The sequence below is a fragment of the Ambystoma mexicanum genome, chromosome 12 (genome assembly GCF_040938575.1).
Source record: "Ambystoma mexicanum isolate Mex_15411 chromosome 12, UKY_AmexF1_1, whole genome shotgun sequence".
NCBI classification, from domain to species: Eukaryota; Metazoa; Chordata; class Amphibia; order Caudata; family Ambystomatidae; genus Ambystoma; species Ambystoma mexicanum.
This window is the reverse complement of record NC_090936.1, coordinates 21,004,720-21,029,531: the sequence shown is the minus strand read 5'-3', so window position 1 is coordinate 21,029,531 and position 24,812 is coordinate 21,004,720. Positions and strand designations below refer to the sequence as shown.

The following is a 24,812-nucleotide window of genomic DNA, read 5'->3' as shown; positions in this document are numbered from 1 at the left end:
TCAGGGGTGCAAGGGAGACCACAGGGGCAGCAAGGGAGAGCTCAGGGGTTGCAAGTGCGACCCCTGGCGAGCCCTAAATGACGTCCCTGTACTAAGGATGCTTGAGCAGTCATGGTTTCCATTATATGCTTAATTTCTCTTTTGTATGGCGTATCGTGTTTGTTTTCATTGATATTTTGAATATCTGAATTCATGAATTATGTCCAGCCTTTGCATTCCTATTGACCATTTAAAAGCTAAGTTGTTTCTGCTTTTACATGGACGCATAATCAGAATGTTTGATTTGTGTATGTTATTCGTTAACGAATTAGCCAGTGCATAGTTTTTTTTTCTCTGAAGGCCTATTGATGTCTTATCCATCAAGACGAGACCGTCCGCATAGAGCAGCCATGACACAGGTGATTCTCCTACTTTGGGCGTAAATTATCGGGTTGCCTGCAAGTGTACATTCAAGTCCTTGATGAAAAAATGGAATAATGTTGAAGCTAAAATGCATCCCTGTTTCAAGCCTCAGTATGACGGAATAGGCTGGGATAATAGGCCCTCTTGAATTAACTTCACTCGAATAAAGGTATTAGAGTAGAGTTGGTAAAGCAAGTTAAGAATAAAGGATGTAAAGCCAATTTAAGATAGTTTATGACATAGCAAGTCTCTTCTCTTGGGATAGAGTCAAAGGCCTGTTTAAAATCTATGAAGGCTAAGTATATCGGTCGGTTAGTTAGTAAAGTGCGATTTTTAATAGCTGTGAATAAAAACAGATTAACAGTTCTTCCTAAACCTAAGACAAATCCTGATTGGTGAATGTCCATCGGAGCCGTCACCTTCAACTATTTGAGAAGCTCCTTCAGGACTAATCAAGCAAAAATCTTCCCCCGGGATATCGAGAAGGGCTATCGGACGATAATTGGTAGGTTCCTTCCTTCATGAATAAGGGAATGATTACGGAATATTTCACCGATAAAGGGATCTGACCAGCGAGTATCACTTTTTCAAATATTAAGGACAAAATGGAGGCCCAAAGATCAGGATGGGACTTCAGAGTAGCATTAGATAATCCATCCGGACCGGGCTACAGATGTACTTAGTCTATTGATTTGCATAAGGATATCAGTATGATCACATACTCAGAGAAGAAGATCGTTTTTACAAAGAATAGGAGAGTTAATGGGGGCAGTAGCCTCTGCAGATCGGGTCAAGAAGTGAGTGACCCATGCTTGTTCACCGATTGCATTAAGCAACAGGGAGGACATGGTACTGTTCATACCATCTTTTAGTAGAGCCCAGATCTGGGCACTAGATTTAGATGCTAGGGCCGTTATCATACGTTCTCCATCTAGTTGTAATTTGTAGGCTTTGTGCTGTCTGACCCAGTTCTTATAAAAGGTACGAACTTTAGTTAATGCAGATCACATGTCGGACGGATTATCTAATTTAATTTCTCTTCCAACCGTGGCCTTCATATTTTGAACTACTGGGTTATTGGGATATCTATGTGTGAAATTAGGGTGAGAATTTATTTGGGCTGTTTCTGTAAAAAAAGATGTAATGTTTCAGTGTAAGGTGCACACATATGTCGATATAAGCAATAGAGATCATTGTATAAACAAGCTTTGAGAATATGAAGTTTAGATAGAGGTCATTTCACCCTATTTCTCCCCCCCTGTAGTTCGATCGATGGCTTGTAATAATCACTTTGAGTATGGTCTGTTTGTGTCCAGGTCATTCCTAAAATATTAGGATGACTATCTACTATTGGAATGATTTAAAATCTTTCTTAATTGTTAATTGAACACATGGCAATAAACACATAGTCAAGTATAGCAGACAGTGTATCTCTGTGCCAAGTTGCTTGTGGAGGAGTGTCACCTGCGAGTGTTCCATTAAGCATTGTAAAGCCCCTCTCTCCCATGAAATTCATCCATCGAACCGCTTGAGCAGAGAGAAGAAATGTGTTGGTGCTAAGACATCTGATACAGTATCAATGGTGGTTCACTCATTCTTAAGACTAACATATTGCCAACTAGTTCAAAAAAGTTGTTTGCAATTGCGTCCAATACAAATTGGAGATGGCTGCATCTTTGACGTGAGGATTCAGAAGTTTTGAAGAAGTAAGTTTAGTTAATTGCATAAATGGATGAGGAGATGCCCAAGGTGATAAAATGCACCCCAGCTCTAATTTGACTGCTGTTAAGAGTCCTGCTGACATGTTTAATGGCCGGAATCCAGCATATTTCATAGCCCGACCAAGAGGGTTCTTTGGTTAACCATGTTTCTTGTAGTGCAATAATATTGTAAGAGGCTAGGGGATGGTGTTTGTTATTTCACATTAAATGTTTAAATCCTCTTGTGTTCCACACAGCCATATTGAGGTTATGGGAAATCAGAATTGCCCGGCATTAATGATTATCTTGAGAGTTGGTATCTTTGATTGCGTTCTTCAACCACGACCAAGATGTGTCTCTAGGGTTATGTGCAGCATCTTTAAAAGATACTTCTCGTCTTAGATATCCCTGTTTGCCTTGACAATCAATGGATAAAGGTTCAAATGTAGTAGACTGCGTTGAATCAGATGGCACAGCTCTAATGTGCAGTTTGCCCAACGATTTGCATGGCTTTGTTGCTCTATTCAGTTCAAGTTTGAAACCATGATGTCTCAATTGATCATTCATGCTGCATAACAGCTCCCTTACTATCTGTGAAGGAATAGTCAATTTGACTGCATCCATGCTGTTGTTGTTAATGAATTGAATGTATTGGATATCTTGGGATTGTATTTGTTTCAAATTAGGTATAGATTTGAGCACAGTTAGAATTGTCGTGCTGTTAGGGAAGGGATCCTCTGTTTGTCTGTCTTTCATAATGAAGAGTAGGGAATCCGGTTGTTTATGGTCAGAGTTTTCAGTGTGGGGGACATCTGGTCTGTTAATTAACGATGAGGAGATTACGTATCCTTCTTTTTGAGATGATTGAGTGCACTCCTTATTGTGAGATTTCCTTTGAGGACTATGTCGAGATTCTTGGGTTGTGAAGGAGCAAATTCTAAATCTTTCTACATTGCTGGATATCTTCTCTGAAGTTCTCAGTAGCTTACAAGATCAGATTCTCTTTTGCTCCAGTGTAAGAAATTCAGAGATTTCATTGCTACTTTTCACACTTTCTTCTTTATTATTCACAGAGACTTGCCTATTGGAAGACATGGAGACAAAGGAATCATGATCGACGGACATTGAGGAAGGGAAGAAATGGAGTATGTCATTGTCTTCCATACAACTGTTTGCAGTTGTGTCTACTGTTAGAGGACCAGACGAGTTAGAGAGGGAATGTTTCCTCTTATCCTCTCCTTTAGATTTCCTTTTTTGGTCTAAAGGATTTTGATGAGAAGGTAAGCAATGTTTTACGTATAGGGGTGATCAATGCCTCTATGCATTTTTTGGACTTAATTGTTGCAGATCTTAATGTAGCAGGTTGATTTTTTGATTTTTTGGGGTGTTACCAGAACGTTTGATTCTTTTCCTTCATCGGGTTCTTGTGTTTCAGTAACAACTTCAGATGTTGAGGGGGACGTGGGGTCAAGATGCATCTTGGTACAGCCCTCACCTATGATAGCAACTTCCTCCAATGTCTGAGAATCAAATTTCGAGCACCATTGAGGGCTGGGGATTCAAACAGGGAGCCTCACAAGGTGGTGTAGACAAAAGCCAAATTAGTTTGCTGTTATAGGAAGACCTTATGTTGGTTTCTAAGTTCTCATGCTGGCCAATCGACTTTTAATAACAGAAGATTAAGAAGCGAATCTGAGCATCGATCTTCTTATCCGGACTTTCGAAGATTTTGGTTACGCTAGTCATCCCGTTGTTCGTTGCAGTTAAAGTGATCTCATACAAGGGGACATATGCAGGATTTTGCCCAAAAGAGGGTCTCGGGTTGGTTTTACAAAAGACATGGGGGAAGTGGCAGAAGAGTTGAAAGTTGAGTTGGACCAATCACGATATAAGATAGATGAGTGTGATAGATTTAACAGGCAATTGCGCACATGTTCATCTAATTGAGTTTCACAAACTACTTGTGCACTGTTCACGATTCTAGTGTCAAGGCCAAGTGAGCGGTCAGGAGATTAGAGTGGAACACAGTTCATCAATGGAAGAGTCCAACAGAAATGAAATCCAAAAGGTCCACTGTTATTAGCCAGCGGTCGAGTGGTCCAACAGCAGTCCAACAGCGTACCGTGCTCTTCAGATCCAGGATAGCTCCCCAGCTAAACAGCACTCACACTGTTCCTTCTAGTATCTCCCTTATTCAGACCGTGGTCTGAGCTGGTCTTACTGGATCACGTACGATTCAATGTGTTCCTAATATTGCTTAATGATTCTACTTTATTTCTAGGGCACGTGTGTCCAAAGCTCTGCGCAAAAAACACTGCAAACAGCAATGATGACACAGGAAATATTGTATACTGACAACTAGAGACAGATTGCAGTAAAATAGCATGCCTTCCTGGCGGGATTCCTTGGATGAGAGCCCTAGGATAACAGATGGCCGAGGCCTGGGCATCTACATAGGAAGCTCATGAAACAGAGAAGAAAAACATGCAAGTCATTAATATCTCACATTAGGGGCGTGACTTTGCCAGCACCCTGGCTTAAACAGATGTCCAAGCATGTGCATTGCTACAGCAAATAAACAGTAGTTCTCTTGCCGATTAAAATTGTGAACATTGAATTTTCATCATTAACTGAGATACTATAATTAAAACTATTGCAGAGAGTGCCATTGCTCCAAACATCAGCGCCATGTTGTTTTTTACAGTTTACCCACACGTGATTATGGACATAGTGAGGCACTTATTGCCAAGGTTTAGCCGGTGAGATTTACTCACCTCGGCTCACCATGCTGGCAGGATGCCAAATTCAGGATTTTGCACCCGGAAGACGCTGATGGTCGATGCCTGTGTCTTTCACGGGCTGCAACAGCACACATGCCAACATTACCCATTCCATTCAGGAGACGCTAGTCCAGTCCTGGTTTCAACTTTGCACTCTGGGAGTTGTAGTTCTGATGCCCCCCTATTATAAACCCTGGTCTACAAGAACCAATCCTGTCATTCTGTTTCCCTGTGAGCGATACCAATGTCCAGGGTTCAGGGAAGTTCACCTGAATTCTATCACAAACCATCGTCCCCCAAAAATCTGATGTATTTGCGATCCATGCAGTGAAACATTCCATTCCGTGTGAAAACATCAATATGCAAATCAGATTCTTTTACAGTGTTAAGCTCTGTCTCGGGAGGATAGCTCGGGGGCAACGCGCTCGCCTTGGAAGCAAGACGACGCAGTGCAACACAGGCTCGATCCCGGGGTCCGCGCCTAGAAACCTCAGGTATTAAGCGCGTTATTAACAACCAATTGCAAACAAAACATGGTCTTGGGGTAATAGCACGTATCTGCTTTGCGTAGTCTGCCTCAACCCGGTGTGTGTGCGATTGGCAGTTGTGGCCATGAGATGGTGACACAAACGTTTCACCAGTACAGTCAAACGTGAATGGCATTTGGCAAGTGCAAAAATGTGTTTTCCAAATGGGTGTTTGCACATGGGCAATGTATGCTTGGGTGGCAACGCCAGTGGATGATTGCAGTCCACCAAGGCCAAATCTCTGTAATACAGCCCTTGGTGGTTTTCTGGCCAACTGTATCATACTTATTTTTACTATAAACATACACAATTTCATTGGTCTACAGTTAGGGCGGAGATAGGATGTGAGGAGGGTCAGCTTGTGGTTGTTGTGTGGCTGTTTACCCACCCATTGACCACCTATCCTGATTCCCATCCATTACATGGCCCTTTTCTCCCAAAACACACCCTCCTTGGATCTCTTTGAACTAGTTCTTTCAGCCAGTAACATCAAACCTGCTGTATAGGGCCTGCCTGTGTTATTTCTAAGCACGCTTTTGAGAGTTAATGGTTTAATTGCACCTGTAAACTTCAAGCTCCTGGGGTAATACAAATGGCCTTAACCAACTGTACCTTCGTCCACCATCAATGTGTGTCCTCACACCTGTTCCTTGCACTGAGGTCCTGCTAAAAGCAGGCATTGGCAAAGCCAACAGCTTTGACTGTAATATAGGTATTGTAATGTTTTAACAACTTTAAAGCGTTTTCCATCACTGTTCCTGAAATTTCTTACAAACTTCTTTCCATGTTGTATCACGCCACGGTATGGTCTATGTACGTTTTGGCTAGTGTGTGGGTATTGCAATGCCCGCACACGCACACACCAAAACTAGACAGCCACTGACAACACATGCCCTGGTACTCACCCCATTCTTCAGCTGTTGCCATCTTATGGGCAGGTAGTGCCATTATGGTAGTGCCTTGGAAATACCCAGACAAAAGTCAAATCTGCATGCCTCGCCAATGCCTACTGCTTGTAAAGTGGCTGCATTCCACCCCAGGCACCACTTCCCCTTTTCACAAAAGATGCACACAGCAGTATTAAGCTAAACTTATGTACACATTCTGATATCTTCTCATTGTCCAATAAAAGATTTTTCTTGGGCAATCTTCTCCTCCTGCAATAACACGCTGAAATGTTCCAACACACAAAACACATACCAACTGAGCTACCAAAGCATGGCAATTGAACAACGAACACTCCCAAAAGACCTCACACATCAGGTCCCTCAACCTCTCCGACCAGGATTGCCTAACAAGTGGGGCCTGATGTAGTTGGGCCCAACGCAGTGCCGTTAACATCTGTAAATGCCCACACAGTGCTGCCGAGTGGGCATTTCCAAATGTTGCCCGCTCAGGCCCTATCCTGTCACCTCCTCGTATAACACAGTCCTGACCAATTCATAGTGTGCGGACAGGCACACTAGGCTCTAGTGTAATGCACTAAACATTACAGGACTACAATAAAAGGGAACTTCTAGGATGTTGCCTCCTGTGTGCTTTATCCCATATGAGGCGCCAGCCTATAGGAGGCTGGGAACATGAACTTTATCGTATGGTAAAGCCCATTTTCCATGCAAGCCTCAGGCGCCTTAACCTCAGTCTTCCATTTGGATTGGTCACACTGATCCCTACAACCCCAAAGCTCCGACCCACCACCCCTCCTGGCTAACTGTTACGTTTCCGGCTGTCCATTGTGGTGTTTACTAGGGGCATAGAGAGGGGACTTTGTTTCTATCTCCATGGCGGCCATTTATGTTACAGTGTTTCTCCCCCAAGGAGATTCAGTGCACTCGCTTAGCATGAAGCCAAACTCACTTGCGGGAATTGGGAGGTGGGAGGGCGGCTCACCAAAGCTATATACACTTCAGAAGGGTATCATTACAACCTGGTAACAGCCAAGGTCCTGTATTAAAGCCCTAAATTCAGTCAGGCCTCTAACTAGATCCAAAGGGCTGTTACCAGACAGTAACGCCCAACTCTTCTGTATATATTGTTTGATTAAAATATCTGAAGCGTTTTGGTTACATGGGGTACAGAAAAACAAGTTGCCTATTTAGAAAAGCGCGCACGTTGCATGAGAGGCCAGTCATTCCGTAGTGTTGTGCATGGGTTGGGGTTCAGTCAATTCACGGATTCCTGATTACAGATGAATAGCCTGTATATTGGGCCTTTTGAACGGAGAGATGCTGGTTTGGCTGGAATAAAGGAAACTCTCAGCAGGTTTTCATTGCCACAATTCCAGCCCGGATAGACAACAGAGATAGCGTCTGATGCAATGCACCTGACTCACCTTGAGGACAATGCACACCCAAGAATAAGGCATGCACGCCACACGCCGCCTTGGTCGCGCGCAAACAATTGGATGAAACTCGTTTATCCATCAGGTAATCTCGCGGCACAGATCAGCCGCTCTTAATTCTTTCCTTTCAGCTTTGAAGCGGCTTGCTTGCAATGTAGCGCCATACAAAACTCCAATCACATAAATGAATAGATGACCTTTGAACCTCGTCTTTGCCCGAGTCTGGATCCTTTTCATCATCAGCCAATCACCTTTCAAAGCAGAGCTCTCACCACTTGCAGGTCGATCGAACCTTCCTTGGCTTCCGGACAAACTTTTTTGATGAAATAGGATTTTTTGGGTTACCTAAAGTCCTGAAATACAGTGTGTTGACAAGAGTGAACCCAACTGAGGGATGTTCACAGTGAACTGTATAAAAAGATATTAAGATTTGTGAATGTCACAAAGGAGATTGTGTTGAAAGCCATAGTGAACCCGATCGAGGGAGGCGAACAGTTGAGTCAGATATGAGCCCGCAAAAGGTGGATCCACGGGTGACAAGCCAAAACCCACCGACCCGTGAATACAACAAAATAAAATATGAGCAGGGTCTTAGCCCGGAAGAAGGGACGCCACGGGGTGAAGAACTATCACCCTAATAAAGAGAAGAACTTTTTGTTTTGATTCTTTGAACCTGACAGGTCCTCAAAACCAAGAGGTCCTGGTATCATTAAGGAATTTTCTAGGGATCTGCACCTGGAAGAGGGGGATCCAGGGGTGAAAACCAACGCCCAATGCATATGTAAAAAGTTACTCTTTGTTTTATATTGGAATACATCAGGCCCACGGTGGCAAGAGACTTTTGGGTCAAAAGAAAGTTAACCACTGAAAGCCTTGATCGCTGAGGGCGGAACTGTCGGCTCGTGCTGGGAAAGCACAAGTGTTTGCTGTGCTCCAAAGTCCTACCTGATCCAGTGCTGAAAACGTGGGGAAGGGAGACCCCAAGTACTGCATCCTGACTTATCATTTGTGAACACTTCCTTCTTTCTTAAGAACATTATCCCACACTTCTCTTTGTATTTAGTGTAAAGATTGGCAATAGGTTTTTGTTATAGGCCCTTTTATTTAGACAAGGTACCACTAGGGCTGCCTTATTATTGTTTGATGGTCGAAGCTTGCTCCCATCTTAGATTTAGGTTTAGATTTGGCGTTTTTCCAACCTACCTGCACAGTTCAATAAACACCCTTCAACTGTGATCACTTGCATCTGTCATTACTGTTGCCACGGCGAGTTCCTTACCTAGGTGACATAATTGTGTCACCGTCTGTTCTCCTCTACTACAATGCCATTGGCAAAAGCTTCCAATAGTCTTATATGTGTCGCTTTTCCCTGGATGACACACACATTGGTCCAGCTTTGTGCAATCACAAGACTTTGTCACTCTACCAACTTTCCACCTTTTAGAAAATGTAACATGCAATAATATACTTACATCAACAGCTTAGGGTCATGTTTTATTTCTGAAACTTCAATGCATCACAGGTCCCTATCATTCTTGTGTGCAGTTATGCAAGCTAAGACCCATTGCTTCTTATTTTGGAAAACTATGCATCATGTGTAATTTCATATCCAGCACATAATTAAATAAAAAAGGGGACCAGCATCTGCCATGCATTTTGTCACTGTCGCCATCTTTCTCGATGCAGCCTAATAACTATGCGTAGATTGATGCACAAACATGTCAGCCACTCTTCTCATTATGGAGATTGGAGCAATCTGTAAACATTATGTCCCATTAAATCATCTTGCAGAACCTATGAAATATGTATCAGGGAGAAATGTTGCGGCGTGGAGATTTTAATATAGTATCTTTGCCCGTGAAGACGGCAGCTGAACGCCTGAAATTCTCAGGGTGTCTTATGCAAGCAAGAAAGAGGCATCAAACTTCTCCCGTCCACCTCCTCGCCGCTGCCTTAGGCCGGGGGTCTGAAACCTTTGCCTTTCCAGATCATTTGGACGACAGCTCCCATCAGCCCTAGCCAGTGTAGTCAATGAAGAGGGATCATGGGAATCGTAGTTCAAAGCTCTGGAGAAGCTGAAGTGTCAGACCCCTGCCTTAAACTAACTTAAGTCTATCGCTGTCCTTACAGAGGTAAGTAGGCCATTAACTTTTTAGCTACAAGACATTGTGAAACAGTGTTATGTACCCCATGCCGTAAACAGCCCATGAGATCCCTACTCATAATTAGATGGTTTATAAATGCAACTTATTTTTAAAGTCCACATGTTTTGCCATAGTCACCATACTCATATTGACACTGAGTAGGCAAACAATTGTTTGCATATTAAAGATTTTACAATTCCTTTTTTAATACGTACAAAAAAAACTAAAGGAACAAGAGTTATATCTATTTCTTTGTCATTACTTGAGTACTGTTTTGTTTTATATGTTGTATTGTGCTGGGTTATTTATATAACGCTCTTTCCCCATTTGTATGGCCTACATGCGCTTTGTGGTTGGAACGCCCTCAGTGACCGAAGTCAATGTGATGGAGGTTCTAAGAGTTTTTACCCAGTCTATGGCACTTGGTCAAGGCAGTCGGCGGGTTTCACAGGAACTCCTAGGTTTTACAGAGTGGTTTATAGAGGGATAATGCCTTAAGAGTTATGGGAACTCAGATAGTGGACCTAGACAATGGTAGGCAGTAAGCAGGCCTTAACTAGATTCGTGATTTCTAGGCTGTTGGAAAATGCTAGGCTTTATAGCATGGCCGACGTGAGAATAGTGCAATTAAATTAGAGATTCCTGAAGAGTGGTAAAGACCTACGTTTCATAGATTGGCAGTTATAAACACATTTCATTTGAGACTCCCAGATAGGGGAGAGAGGCCTATGTTACACAAATATGGCAGATCTAACATGTACATTTGAGACTCCTAGATAATGGGAGAGAGGCCTATGTTTCACAAAATGGCAGATCTAAACACATTCACATTTGAGACTCCTAGATAGCAGGAGAGAGGCCTATGTTTCACAAAATGGCAGATCTAAACACATTTGCATTTCAGACTCCTAGATAGCGGGAGGGAGGCCTATGTTTCACAAAATGGCAGATCTAAACACATTTGCATTTCAGACTCCTAGATAGCGGGAGAGAGGCCTATGTTTCACAAAATGGCAGATCTAAACACATTCACATTTGAGACTCCTAGATAGCAGGAGAGAGGCCTATGTTTCACAGATTTTCCTGGTCTATCGCGGATCTTCCCAGCGTGATTTATTTATTTGTATTTATAAAGCGCACATGCAGCCCAGAGGAATCGTGGCGCTGTTACATGAAGGTGTGCCAAACATTATGCTTTAAGATGGTTACATGTGACTGTGAGGTCTCTTAGTTGCAAGTACATCGTTCAATAATACATACAAGGATTTAGGCAGACATAAGAAAGCATTCGATTAGAATTCAAATTAAGAGTTTGGCTTTGATTGCTTTGCGGAAGGCTTGGTGGGACTCAATCATTCTTAGGTGAGGTGGAAGGGGGTTCCATTGTGTGGCGGCTATCGTGGGAAAGCTAGATCACCCTGCAGCGGCCTTTGATGTCTTAGGCACAAGGATAAGGTTAGAGTACCCCTCTCTAAGAGGTCTTGTGGCAGTGTGCTTGACAATTCTCTGGACAAGATATGGAGGAGCAACATCATGGAGGCATTTGTGTGCCAGGGAGAGAGTTTTGAAGATGACAGAGGAAGGTGGTGTGTCCTGGTACTAGGCCTTTAGTGAGCAGTGCATTGCCCAGGTGCAGGCCTGTCCTTTTAATAAGCCTTGTACCAAGCATAGAAGCAACCCTCTTGGGATTTTGAGCGGGAAATTACACAAAAGCCACCCACGTCAGAGGTGCCAGCCAACACATGTTCTATGTCAGCTTTTGGCATCTCTCCTGCTCCTTGTTGGGTTTTCAACTGCTTGATCATCACCAGAGATCCAGGAACTTCAACGCCCTTCAACGCGCGATCACCAGCTTTCTCGCACCTGCTTCTACCACCATCTCTTCCCTCTTTCCATGCACCACGTCAAAGGGACGGGACGCACCAAGCTTCCATTGCCAATTTCACGTCATATGAACTGTTTCTTTTGATCAAAAAGGCACTTACCACCCCAGGCCCTTTGCCGGGGTATTAATGGTGATACTAGTCAGCTCTGAAGGCACCAAAATTGCCCTTAGCCCGAGTAGGAGGCTCTTGCTGTGTTCAGTCCTGTACACTCGGGCAGGGCGCCACCAGTCAATACAGCTCTGAGAACTGACCATTCCCTCCTCATTAAAGTTGTGCTCTTTGGGTTCTGTATGACAACATAGACAACTTGACCTTGGCTGTTGATGTTTGAGGATTCCACAAATCAATTGCCAGGAAGTGATGTCATAGGTCTGTAATGAAGGTCCTGAATTATTTATATATATATATATGGAGCCCCCCCCACTTAAACACAAGCAGAAGAAATTTGAAGGGACTTAGGTGGTGCTGCAATTATGTGAAATGGTATTTATAATATTACAATGTAGATAGTATTCAAAAGACATTGCATTTATAATGTCGGAAATGGCATTACCATGATGGAATAAGGTGGCAAGGCACATAATGGAAAATGAGATATTCTATACACAGACAGAAAATCGCCTGGGCTAAATGCCTTTAACAAAAATGCATGTACTTAAATTGTAACTAAAATAAGAAGAAACTGAGTAGTGTTCAAAGTGTGTAATGATGAGATCATTGTAAAGTTGAGACGTTCGAGGACACCATGCCTTCAGAAACTTCACTAATGGACAGAAACCAGACATTTAATTAGGCCTGGTCGAAACCCGTGTCTGAAGAATCCAGCTGCACAAATTATAATTGAACAGTTCACCGAAAGAAGAGTTAGGAATGCATGCTAGAGCGTATTTCATTTTGAAGGTTTTAGTCCAATTAAAATTAATTGCCCAATGAGCTAATGCTAACGATGAGGTTGCCTATGACTGAGCAGGAGCGGTGGGGGCTCCTGCTTTTTATACCCAAATATGAGGTGCTGAGATTTCACCTCATATTTGGGTATAAAAATGAGCTCTGTGTAAGGCTGGAGGGAGTTCTTTTTGAGGCAGGGAACTTGACCACAGCAGATAGGGCTGCGCTGTGTCAGCAGAGAAATGAAATAAACCTTTATGAACTTAACAGTCTCTTTGCCACATCTTTGAGCTGTCCTTATTGAATTGTGTTGGAGTATGTGAATCCTGCACCCCAACCTCCTCATTGTGCAGCTATCTTGTTTTACAAGTACTAGAGGGTGTGCTCTGACCTATGGGCCCATCAGAAGACTGTGCGCTCTCTTGTACACATGGTAGCGCGAGGATGGTTTCGGCCATCGATTATAGATTATCGATTGATATAGTCATAAAACATCTTTAAGCCATTGACACAAAGTAACTCTGGGTCTTCGGCAATATCACGAGTCCTTTGCCATTTCCGGCTGAGTAGACTGTGAAGCTCCACGTAGACAATGGTAAAGGTAGTTATTAAGACTGCAGTCTGGGCCTGAAGGGACCCGGCATATCTCCTCCCATCTCTACGGGCAGCAGATCAGACGAAAAACCTGAAGATGCTAGTGATCGCAAAGGGATGGCGGCGGGAGAACAGAAGGTGAGTGAAAGCTGCCATAGCCGATAGAAAGAGACAGGGACACAGGGAAAAAGAAAAATGGCAGTCAAGATTTGGGAATAAACCAAAAACATTAACTGCACTTAAAAATCAATAACAAGAGTAAAATATTAATGAGGGACATGCATGCAGGTGGTCGGGATTTGTGTGTGACTTTTGTTACATGTCACGCTATGTATGTGTCTAAATTTGTATGTTGTGGCTGTTCATGTGGCTCGCTTTGTGGCGTAGCTGTCTGCGTGCGCAGTTCAAACATTGAAACTAGTATAAAAATGATATTTTAAGCTGAATAAAAAATTGGCAGCAAGCCAAGGTTTTGAAATTGCAAGAAAATTGCATCAAAATAAGTGGTCAGATATTATAGTTTAAAGCACACAAATTCATGGTGATTGTAGCCCAAAAAGAGTTATACAACCTGTCAAAAGTGCAAAAATGCTGGTACACTGTAAGCGAACACATTGTGTTTCAAACCAGCAGCTATGGAGTTAAAGCTGTATTTCCTTGTAGCAGGCAAGATAACTGATAGATCGTGCTAAGAACGATAGGTTTTCACATTAAAATGGCTGAGTTATATTTGATTTATAGAAGTACTGTTCCATTAAGCGCACTGCGCGAACAGGAATGCAACATGTGGCAATGTTTTAACTGTGAGGTGCAGGGGAGGACCGGCTAAGAACCAGGAACTGCGAGCCTGGAGTGTGTACAAATATAAGAAATAATTGAAAAATTCTTAAAGCAAAAACAGAGCTCTGGTTTTGTTAGAATGTCTGTATGAGGTTGCAAGGAGTGATTAAAGATAGTATTTTTTGTGGTTGTTTTAACATCAGAGCAGCAGTTTGGAAAAACACAGTTGAGAACGAATGTGTAAAAGGGGGTTGACAAGAAAAAGAAAACAGGCCCTTCACTAAGAGCCCACGAGAGCGCGGTTATCAAACAAAGAAAGGAATGTGCAAATAAGGAGCCCTTGAGATAAGCACGGATAAAGCTCTCCAGGCGCGCCTTGCAAGATTGCCTAAATCACACAGATTATTATTAAAAGACAGGCTGTAGGTCTCGTGGAAACAAGGTATGAAATGTACATCGCAAAATGCGAAGAATCATTCTGAGCATTGTTGTGAATTATGGAATAAAAGGCCCACATTTAAAGATAGGGGAAATACACTAGTGCAGTTACACGTATTAACCACGCGCTAAGGGGATATTTATTAATGAAAACAACAGCTAAATATTTCTGTGGGATGGCTGGGAAATGCAGGGCTCAGATCTAGCTGGGTCATCACATTGTTGTTATTTTTGACTCGTGGTGGGCATTCTAACAGCCAATGTAATTGTGAGGTTATTTCAGTGATCTATAGAATGTTTGAGTGCATGTGTGTTAGATATTGCATTTCATTTCTAAGACAGAGTGCATTGCATGCATAATGAATGTGTCTCATGGCAGAGCAGCCCCAGCAATAGTAGGAAAAGGGCTTGATTGCATATTAATGCGTCCGGCCTGTTGGGGAAAGCACTGCAAGATTCTTTCATTTTAGTACTGGTGAGTGGACATCCCAGCTCTGAGGAGCGGATGACTAAACGCTAGGCCCCATTGTGGAGTTTCAAGAATAGGCATACATTATTGGGGTGACCTGGAGGGTCTGGGGAACTAACAAGAATGATTCATTTCGATAAGAATGAATGAGCACGGACAAAAAGACATTGTTTGCACGCTGCCAATGAGGTTAACAAGAAATGCATTATTACTGATAGCCTGCGCGCGCCTCATCTGGGTTATGAGAGGCATCTGTGTGGGAACATTTAGTATTGCCTAGAGGCCGTACTCTCAGTGAGACATACTATGCGGCCGTGTAGCACTTAAGACAAGCATTTAAAATGTATAAAATATTAAATGAGATGCCCAGGATCACACAGCTTTTAAGGGGTGAAGCTGGGATTTGTGCCAATACTGCAATTCCAAGCAGTTAAGCACTTTCTCTTCTAGCTCTCAACATGATCTAAAACAATCTAATGTTATAAAACTGACTTGCAAGAGTATGCAACCTGCATTTCCAAACCTGACAATTTTTAAAACCAAAATATTGCAGAAGGGGGTTACACAACATGAGAATGATGGTAGCATCAGTTCTCCATGATCAAAGGGATTTCCCGCATGCAAGTAGGTAAAGCCTCGCAGAAAACAGCACAGTAATGCAAGGGATCCTATATGTTTTGACCAGGATCACTGTACCGTCTGTTGGCATAGCCAGGATAGAAGCATGAACACATTTGCTGCACAGTTTCGAATTTGCATGCTTGTTTGCAACTTGGACAGATATTCTATGCACATCTTTTAAGGGATTGCTTAAGTTTTAAGAATGCCCAGCTGAGCAAACTAATTTTAACCCCTACCTGGTGCAGGAACAGTGCTGCTAATCGCGCCGCTTGTGCTACAAACCCAAGTAATTGTGCAGGTATATTTGTGAACTTCAGATTTAAAAACAGTTCAGCCAGCCTCACTGGGATGTGCCCTTCTGATCCTTCACATGAACACAACTTCTGAACTCCCATGGATGAATATGGATTTCAACTTTGGCTATTGCACACGATCAGCAACATTCCCACAGGGGGAAAGTAACGCTACAAAGATCGTGTTACCCAAACTATGTATTCCACAATGAAAACGAAAGGCAGTGCACGTTTTAATTAATCAAGGCAGAATGCACTTGTCAAAACCGACAGGCAATGGGTTTGAAGCCTCAGCAGCATGCAATCAAATTTTCCTGGCATGTGCTATTTTAGCCTAATGTAAACTAGAATCTTGCTTTAGACCAGGCAGCATTGTGGGGGCCCTGGGCAGCCACCCCATGAGCCCTCAAATAAAAACGTCTCTGGGGTCTACTGTCGTGTGGCAAGGAATGAGCGATTCCTAGTAGCATGGAGCATGCAGGGGCCCGTAGGCATTGTGGTGCTATTAAAATGAAGGGGCTTGCAGATTACAGTAAAAGGCATACACTAGGGGCTGCGTGATGAAGCATCGCCTGTGGTTATAGGACAAATAGAGATATATTGTAGTTACTATGAATGAGCTGCATGATAAGCTCACACTGGAGAGAGTATATTAAGTAAAACACAGCATAGTGGTTCATTCAGCAAAAGGGGAACAAGTACAGACACTGCTGGGAGAAATGATAGAGGTAGGTAACCAAAGCAGAGTTGAGATTTTTGCGAGAAATAAGAAGGGATGGTTCTGCGCCAAGTTCACTAGAAAAGCATTCCATGATTTGGGGACAAGACAGGGGAGCTCAGCCCTGTGGCATTAGCCCCTTTTGGTGAATGGGGACAGCAGTGGGTAACAAGGAGTCCATGAGCAAGAGCACTGAGGAGTAGCGCAGGATTTAAGAAATGCTTGCTTCTCGCATTACATGTCCGAAAAGCTTCTCACCTAGGTAGGCACTGCACCAACGCGTGTTTATGTGTTATGTATTGTTAAGTTCTGTATGGAAACAGAATATTAGCAGTAGTGGTGACTTTTTAACACTAAGGTTGCAGGGTGAGCGCGCATAACTGAATTGTTAAATGGGGATTTTAATCCTTGCATGGGGATGGGGAATTCAAGGCTGTGTATGACCATCCTGCGCATCCAATAGGGAACCAGTGATGACAATGAAACAGGTCTTCGCTCCATTTCTATTTCTTTATATTGTGGGGTGGCAAGCAGCCTGGTGCAGGTAGGCAACCTGACCCTGGCTGAGCATCACAGAAGATATTGGCTGGGTCAGTGCGCCAGCAGTCCCAGTGGCACATACATGCAGGACTGCCAGCAATTTAGGCAAATGAAATATGGCAGTCGGAATATGAATGCTGCTCTGTATAGCATGTGTGGCTCTGAAAGAGCTAGAGAATGGGGGTTAGAGTCTCATCGAGCTGCCTCCTCGCTCTCAACCCCCTTCTGGGCTAGCAGAGATCCTGTAAAGGGCAGAGTCTGTGTCTGTGCATTTCTGTGAATGCCACCAGCCTCATACATGTCACTCAATGGGGTGCTGTTTGGACACGTGGCGTTCATACCCTTTGGTTGCAGACACATTGGCTCAGATATTGCTTTGTATTTCTGATCTGTGGACTTTTAGTTAAGTTTATTGTGTATGTGCATTGTATGGCAGAGGCACAGTGTTCCCAGTTTTGTGAACTGCCTTTGGGGGTGCTAATAGGTGTTTTATTTTAGAAAATTGTATTTGAATGCATTATTTGTTAAAGCCTTCACATTAGTCCAGTCCAGGTGTCCGTGAGCTGCGAAAAAACAATTGCAGACATTTCAGTGGATTCCAGGCTGTTAGACTCATAATTAGGCCAGAATTTGTGATGTCATATGCCTGTTGGCCTGGACAGTAACTTGCACTTCTTGGAAGCCATTTTTCCAAAATGCCTTGCATAGGGAGAAGCCACCGGCACACTGGTTGGTGTAAGGTGGACTAGCTCACTCCCAAATTCCCACCAAGATGCGTACGCCTCACCAACTTCCAAAGTCACCAGCCCCCACCGGGCTGAACTGACTCTAGCAGCAGCACCAGTTAAATATACCAGCGCTGTGTAAGACTTACTTTTGTGACTTTAAAAGAGTAGCCTTTCCTCCATGGATAGCCAGTGAGCAGCTCATCTGGCGCAAAGTCATGTGTATTCTTTCAAAGAATACTGAGAGTTGCATACTGCGGCACTTTGCACTTTTAGAGCTTGTGAAGTTTTTGTAATATGCCTGCAAGGATGGCAGTGTAGTAATACAATTTAACACTGATAATGACGAGAAATGAATGAGCAGGTGGTGTAAGTATAGCAGGGAAAGGAAAGGGCCGGAGGCATTAGCAAATGAGATAGTGTAATGACACAGGGACGTCACTCCACCAAAAGGATAGAGGTAGCGGAAGTGACATCTCATGACCCTTGACCTCTGATGATACCACTATAGGAAAAGGTTTAAACATTTTTTCAATTTCTAGGGTAGCAAAGGGGACTGCGGGGCAACACGGGATACCTCCGGGGGTGCAGCGACAACCCCTGGCGACCCCCAAATGGCGTCCCTGCAATGGCACTAACGATAAAGTGCAGCAAACAGAGTGTAGCAAGTAACCTGGCATGGTATGAGCAAGGGTTATTTTACAGCTACAAAAATAGTGTTAGAATTAAAAGAGGTAGTGATAGACTTCATGAGATGAGGAGCAAGTGATTTTACATGGGGTTTCAAATCAACGTGCAGACAGGGGCAAGCACTGCCCTGTAGCTGAATGGTCCATTGCCATTTGTGCGTTCTGTCACTTTTGACTTAGAATGCCCCTGAAATTAAAAGAGGTTACTGGATCATCTGTGACCTGCCTTTGGGGAATTGTGGGGATAGCACACATGTAGGGAAGGGGGTCTTTGGGTGCTCCGAAAGGCTTTTTCTAGGAGCTCCACCGTGACTGGTAGGGCAGTCTCTGCATGGGGTCATACCAGGGGTGGTAGTTTACAATTTTGAGGTCTTGTCAGCCGGAGTGGAGAACATTTTTATTAAATAGGGAAAAACTTTCGGTTTGAGGTGGGCGGTTGAGATTCTGGTATCGTAGGAATTAGATGAATGAAGAAAGGCTTGAATGACAAAGCGTGGAAGCATGATGACAGTATCGAGGTTACCAAGGAAAGCCTGATTATTTAGGGTATGCCTTAGTTAAAAACAAGCAATTTTGAAGGCATGAACGCGGCAGAAGGCCAATGAGATTGGGTGAATGAGAAGTAAAAGATTTTTAGTATTTTTGCAACATAATGAATATAGCCAGCGGTATGACCTGGCAAAGAAATAATGACATATTTTAGAAATTCAGGCGCAGGCTGAGAATTATGAACATTTGCAGACATGAGGTAGAAACAGATGGCCTCCAGGAAAATAAAGGCAGCCATAAAATAGGGAATTATGGCAAATAAATAAAAGAGCAAGCAGAATGAAATAAGAATCATGAAGGACAGTAGTGGTACAAGTAAAGATTCCGGGGGGGCACCCGAGAGAAAATGTAAGAATTCTGGGGGGGGGGCACCTGAGAGAAAACATAAGAATTCTGGGGGGGGGGCACCCGAGAGAAAACGTAAGAATTCCGGGGGGGCACCCGAGAGATAACGTAAAGAATACCGGGGGGCACCCAAGAGAAAACGTAAGGATTCGCCTTGTTCCTGCGCTTTAAAGAGCGGTCAGAAGGAACGTGAACCCATAGACCACAGTGGGGGGACAATTAGGCTACGATGACATTTAAAGATGTCATTAAGGGGGTTCGTTCACATCCCATGACGGGGTATTAATTAGAAGGCAGGTATACGTATGACCAGCTGGTGTTTGTCTAGTCTGTCAAGTGTCTGTTATACATGTCCTGTTGTATGTCAAATGTAAGGAATTGTGTCTCCTTGTTGGTTGAAATCAAGTAAAAGTATAATGCGATTCTACAGTTGAGAAGGAATCGCACATAGATTGATGTTCTTGAGTAAATTGGCGGTATAAATAATTTGGCTGGAAGGGACTGGATTGGAGCTTGCTGCATTTGATGCTCGCTCATTGTAATAGGTGTTTTGGACTCACTTAAGAATAACAATAGAAACAGAGTTAAGCCTAGAAAACATTGCTCCAATTAGAGGAGTGGGTTAAAGGTACCGCCCACAAGATGTTTATGCCGCGGCCACAAATTGAGTCTTCATCTAAAGCCATCTTACAACGCATGACAACTTACTTGCATGCCGCATATAGAAGCAAAAAGTTAGAAAACGCTGTGCTGTTCTCAAATTTTGAAAAATATAAGAACAAGGACAGGAGGAAGAGCAACCAGCAGCCTCAATGCTAAAACATATGCACTGAGGGGGGGGTTAGACACCTGCAGCAACGCCTGCCCCGCCTGAAACAGGAACCGAGGGAAGTAAGCCTAAGGAACTTTGCCCATTAAAGAGAGCTAAAAGCAGCCACAGTGTATAGTAACCCCGCTTATGAGTCACCTTCATACAGTAGTAGCAAAAATCAAGGGAAGGTTAACGACAAGAATCTCGCATCCCTAGCCAAGGGACAAGGGGAGACACGATGATGCGTTAATAAAGGAGGGGATCAGGCACAGACAAGGGCATCTCTCAACAAGGGAGAGAGGGAAAGAAAAGGAAAGGAAGTGAAGACAGAACTGATGAGATAGCATTTACAAAAGACGAATGGATGGGAGGACAAATCTCATTGAAGCTCGATGGGAAAGAAAGTGAGGATGGGAGGCCTAAAGAGGAGTTAAGGGACGGAAGGATAAGAAGGAAAGTTAGGCTAAGGCCAGAACAGCTTTATCGCGAAGAGCAAGAAAAGCAGCTTGATCGCAAACCAGAGAGCAGCCTATGAACGTGAAAGACAGAAACAGCAAAGGTTAGAAGAAAAGCAAAGCTACCTGAAAGAAGGGATGAGGAAATTCAAAGGAACAATGAATATAGAGATAAGAAAAAAGGAAGAAGATAGGGTCAGAGAGGAGGCGAGGAAGCGCAAAAGGATTGGTCACAGAAATAAATAAACAAATAAATAAATAAATAAATACATCGGGAAATACTGAAAGTGAGTGGTTATCTTGAATAAAAAATGAATAAAAGGATAAGGGATACACTCAAAAGCATAAAGCGAGAAAAAAAAGGAAAAAGCGGAAAACAAATAGCACTTATGAGGTTTCCTGGGTAACAGAAAAAGAAGCATTGGGCAATAAAAAACATCAGGAGACCATGAAGACCAAGAAGAGGAGTATGGCTGATAAAATCGGGTCAATTAAACGAAGGAAAACTCGCACAAACTATTTTAAAGTAAATATGGTGAAGTAAGCAAAACAACGTGTGAATGCCAGTAACAATGTTGATTTATTTTACAGACAAGCTATGGACCTCTTGCGCGGAAACACAAGAAATTGTTTGCATGGTCTTAAATTAGGGAGAAAAGAGAAAAAGCTAGGTACCAGTTCACGCCAAAAGGGTGTGAACACGCAAATGATCAACACTAAAGGTAAGAGGATCCAGGTGAGTAACAGGAGACAAGAGACACAAGGTCTTCACAAGTTAACTGCTTTCCCAAGATAGGTATAATCAGGTGCGGAAAGAGTAGAGAAATAGATAAACAGCATGGCCATTACAGACAACCACAGAAAACAGAAGTAAAATTGAAGGTGAGTAATTATTTTCATGTTCATAATGTCAAAAGGATTGTTAAAATAGAGGTATGCAAGCATTAGAATAGGCAATTATTAATGGGAACAATAAAGGTTGGAGGCATGTAGTAAGAATTGGTGCCATAATCTTAGAAGACAGGGGTAGGCTAGATCAAGTTAGACAGGGACGGTGTGCAGAGTAACGCCTCTGTTTTATCTCCTTAGGATGAACACAAAGCACAAGTATAGACCATGGTCCAACTAACGAAGAAAAAAAAGAATAGGAAGAATGGCTGCTAAGCTGAAGCATGTGCAGCTAACCAGGAAGACTGGCTGCTAAGCAGAAGAAGTATGTGCAACTAACCAGGAAGAATGGCTGCTAAGCTGAGGAAGTATGTGCAGCTAACCAGGAAGAATGGCTGCTAAGCTGAGGAAGTATGTGCAGCTAACCAGGAAGAATGGCTGCTAAGCAGAAGAAGTATGTGCAGCTAACCAGGAAGAATGGCTGCTAAGCTGAGGAAGTATGTGCAGCTAACCAGGAAGAATGGCTGCTAAGCAGTAGAAGTATGTGCAGCTAACCAGGAAGAATGGCTGCTAAGCAGTAGAAGTATGTGCAGCTAACCAGGAAGAATGGCTGCTAAGCTGAGGAAGTATGTGCAGCTAACCAGGAAGAATGGCTGCTAAGCTGAGGAAGTATGTGCAGCTAACCAGGAAGAATGGCTGCTAAGCTGAGGAAGTATGTGCAGCTAACCAGGAAGAATGGCTGCTAAGCTGAGGACGTATGTGCAGCTAACCAGGAAGAATGGCTGCTAAGCTGAGGAAGTATGTGCAGCTAACCAGGAAGAGTTTACTGCTAACCTGGAAGAATACAGCTGAGCTGAGCAAAGAACCCAGCCGAAACTAAGTATCCCCGCGGGGTGGTTGGGAATTAGTTGTTTATGTCACTAACAAATAGGGGAGAATGACCCAGAGAGTATTTTGCTAGAAGAAAAGAAGGAAGGGGGCTAAAATGTCGGGGAGAAAACCTGACCCCTTGCAAATGCCGGAATTACTTTTGCCTTTATTTTGACTTTCTACAGACAACGGGGATCCCCAAGGACGTTTCGGTCATCTACTACGGACGCGCCTAGAAGGCCAGGAAAAAGCCGACATCTTTCTTTAATTGTTTTATCTCCTTAGGGTTGCACGTGGCACCCGGTAGGGAAAAATGTGTCCCATGAGGGACGTGATGTATTGCGTGTTATTGAAAACAAAAATCATTGTCTAAGCCAGCTGACACAGAGCTAGGAATGGAGGTTATTTTAGTTATGGTGTGAAAATTACCTACAAAAGGGAAATGTTTAAAGGAAAATATTTTGTAGCTTGTCTAGGAGGCAGGGGTGTCAAATAAGAGGGAATGTCTCAATTTCTAGGGAATAAGGTATAACGTATCAATGCGAAAAGAGGTTTTAAGGAAATGTGTTGGTAGGAAATGTGTTAAATAGCAGAGATCTGTTTATTTTACAAAAGAAACTCATTCCATTTTATATTACAGGTATACGTCGAGGGAGCTGTATGCCTCGGAAAATTGACGTTGAACCGCGTGTGGAGAGAGTGAGGTCATAGAGAAACCCATTGAGAGCCCGGCGTTGAATTATGTCTGCAAAAGACTCGCCCAACCCTGCATCCCCACGCTGAACTGTCACCTCTTATGGACCTATTGAACAACAAACCCTTACGAAAGAGAAACAAGCGAAAAAAAAAGGTGAACTTCTTGTGAAAAGGAAAAGACAATGGACTTCTGGTCTAAGCATCAAAAGAACCTGGGAGACCAACTGTGAAAACAGCACAATGAAAAAGAAAAGGCGACAGGACGCAGACGGTCCACTAATGCCAAACTCATGACAACTACAACGGAAGATACAGAAAAGGGAAGAGTGTGGACAAGAGGGAAGGAAAAAGTGAAATGATATTCATTGGGCAGGAGAAGATGCTCAAAGAGAGATTGGACTTTGTAGGGGTGGGAGTTGCAGACAATGGGCTAAATGGGTTACCTCAAAGCTTGACCAAACCTCTTGAGTCTCACAATGGCTGTGAATAGTCCAAGGCATACAGTTATATTAAAGGCACACAATTACAGGAAGTAGGGCTTACATGGAAGGAGATGACACACATGTCATTTAATGTCAAGACGTTAGTATATGCCAGATTATAAGATCGTGTTAAGATGTGTTCAGATAAATATTAAGGAGAATGGACATCAAATATGGTTTAAAGTTGTTGTGTTACAAACAACTGAACTTTCAAGACGGGGAGTGTAATGAAGGTCCTGAATTTTATATATATATATATATATGGAGCCCCCCCACTTAAACATAAGCAGAAGAAATTCGAAGGGACTTAGGTGGTATTGCAATTATGTGAAATGGTATTTATAATATTACAATGTACTAGTATTCAAAAGACATTGCGTTTATATTGTCAAAAATGGCATTACCATGATGGAATAAGGTGGCAAGGCACATAATGGACAATGAAATATTCTATACACAGGCAGAAAATCACCTGGGCTAAATGCCTTTAACAAAAATGCATGTACTTAAATTGTAACTAAAATAAGAAGAAACTGAGTAGTGTTCAAAGTGTGTAATGATGAGATCATTGTAAAGTTGAGACGTTCGAGGACACCATGCCTTCAGGAACTTGACTAATGGACAGAAACCAGACATTTAATTAGGCCTGGTCGAAACCCGTGTCTGAAGAATCCAGCTGCACAAATTATAATTGAACAGTGCACCGAAAGAAAAGTTAGGAATGCATGCTAGAGCGCATTTCATTTTGAAAGTTTTAGTCCAATTAAAATGAATTGCCCAATGAGCTAATGCTAACGATGAGGTTGCCTAAGACTGAGCAGGAGCCGCGGGGGCAGATTGCACCTCATATTTGGGTATAAAAATGAGCTCTGTGTAAGGCTGGGGGGGGAGTTCTTTCGAGGCAGGGAACTTGACTACAGCAGATAGGGCTGCGCTGTGTCAGCAGGGAAATGAAATAAACCTTTATGAACTTAACAGTCTCCTTGCCACAACTTTGAGCTGTCCTTATTGAATTGTGTTGGAGTATGTGAATCCTGCACCCCAACCTAATCATGGTGCAGCTATCTTGTTTTACAGGTACTTGAGGGTGTGCTCTGACCTATGGGCCCGTCAGAAGACTGTGCGCCCTCTTGTACAGGTCAATGCTAACTCGCTATTCGGCTAAGTAAGGGGCAACAAAT

The 24,812-nt window shown here is 43.0% G+C and overlaps 1 long non-coding RNA gene across 1 annotated transcript in view; it reads left to right on the top strand.

Annotated features, from left to right (window-relative positions):
* The window catches only part of LOC138513193 (uncharacterized), a 150,394-nt gene extending 125,788 nt beyond the window's left edge, over positions 1-24,606 (top strand). Inside the window, exons 2-3 of the long non-coding RNA XR_011281726.1 lie at positions 3,176-3,382; positions 21,785-24,606. This is a non-coding gene — a long non-coding RNA (uncharacterized lncRNA). The remainder of the gene's footprint in view (positions 1-3,175; positions 3,383-21,784) is intronic.
* The last annotated feature ends 206 nt before the right edge of the window (positions 24,607-24,812 follow it).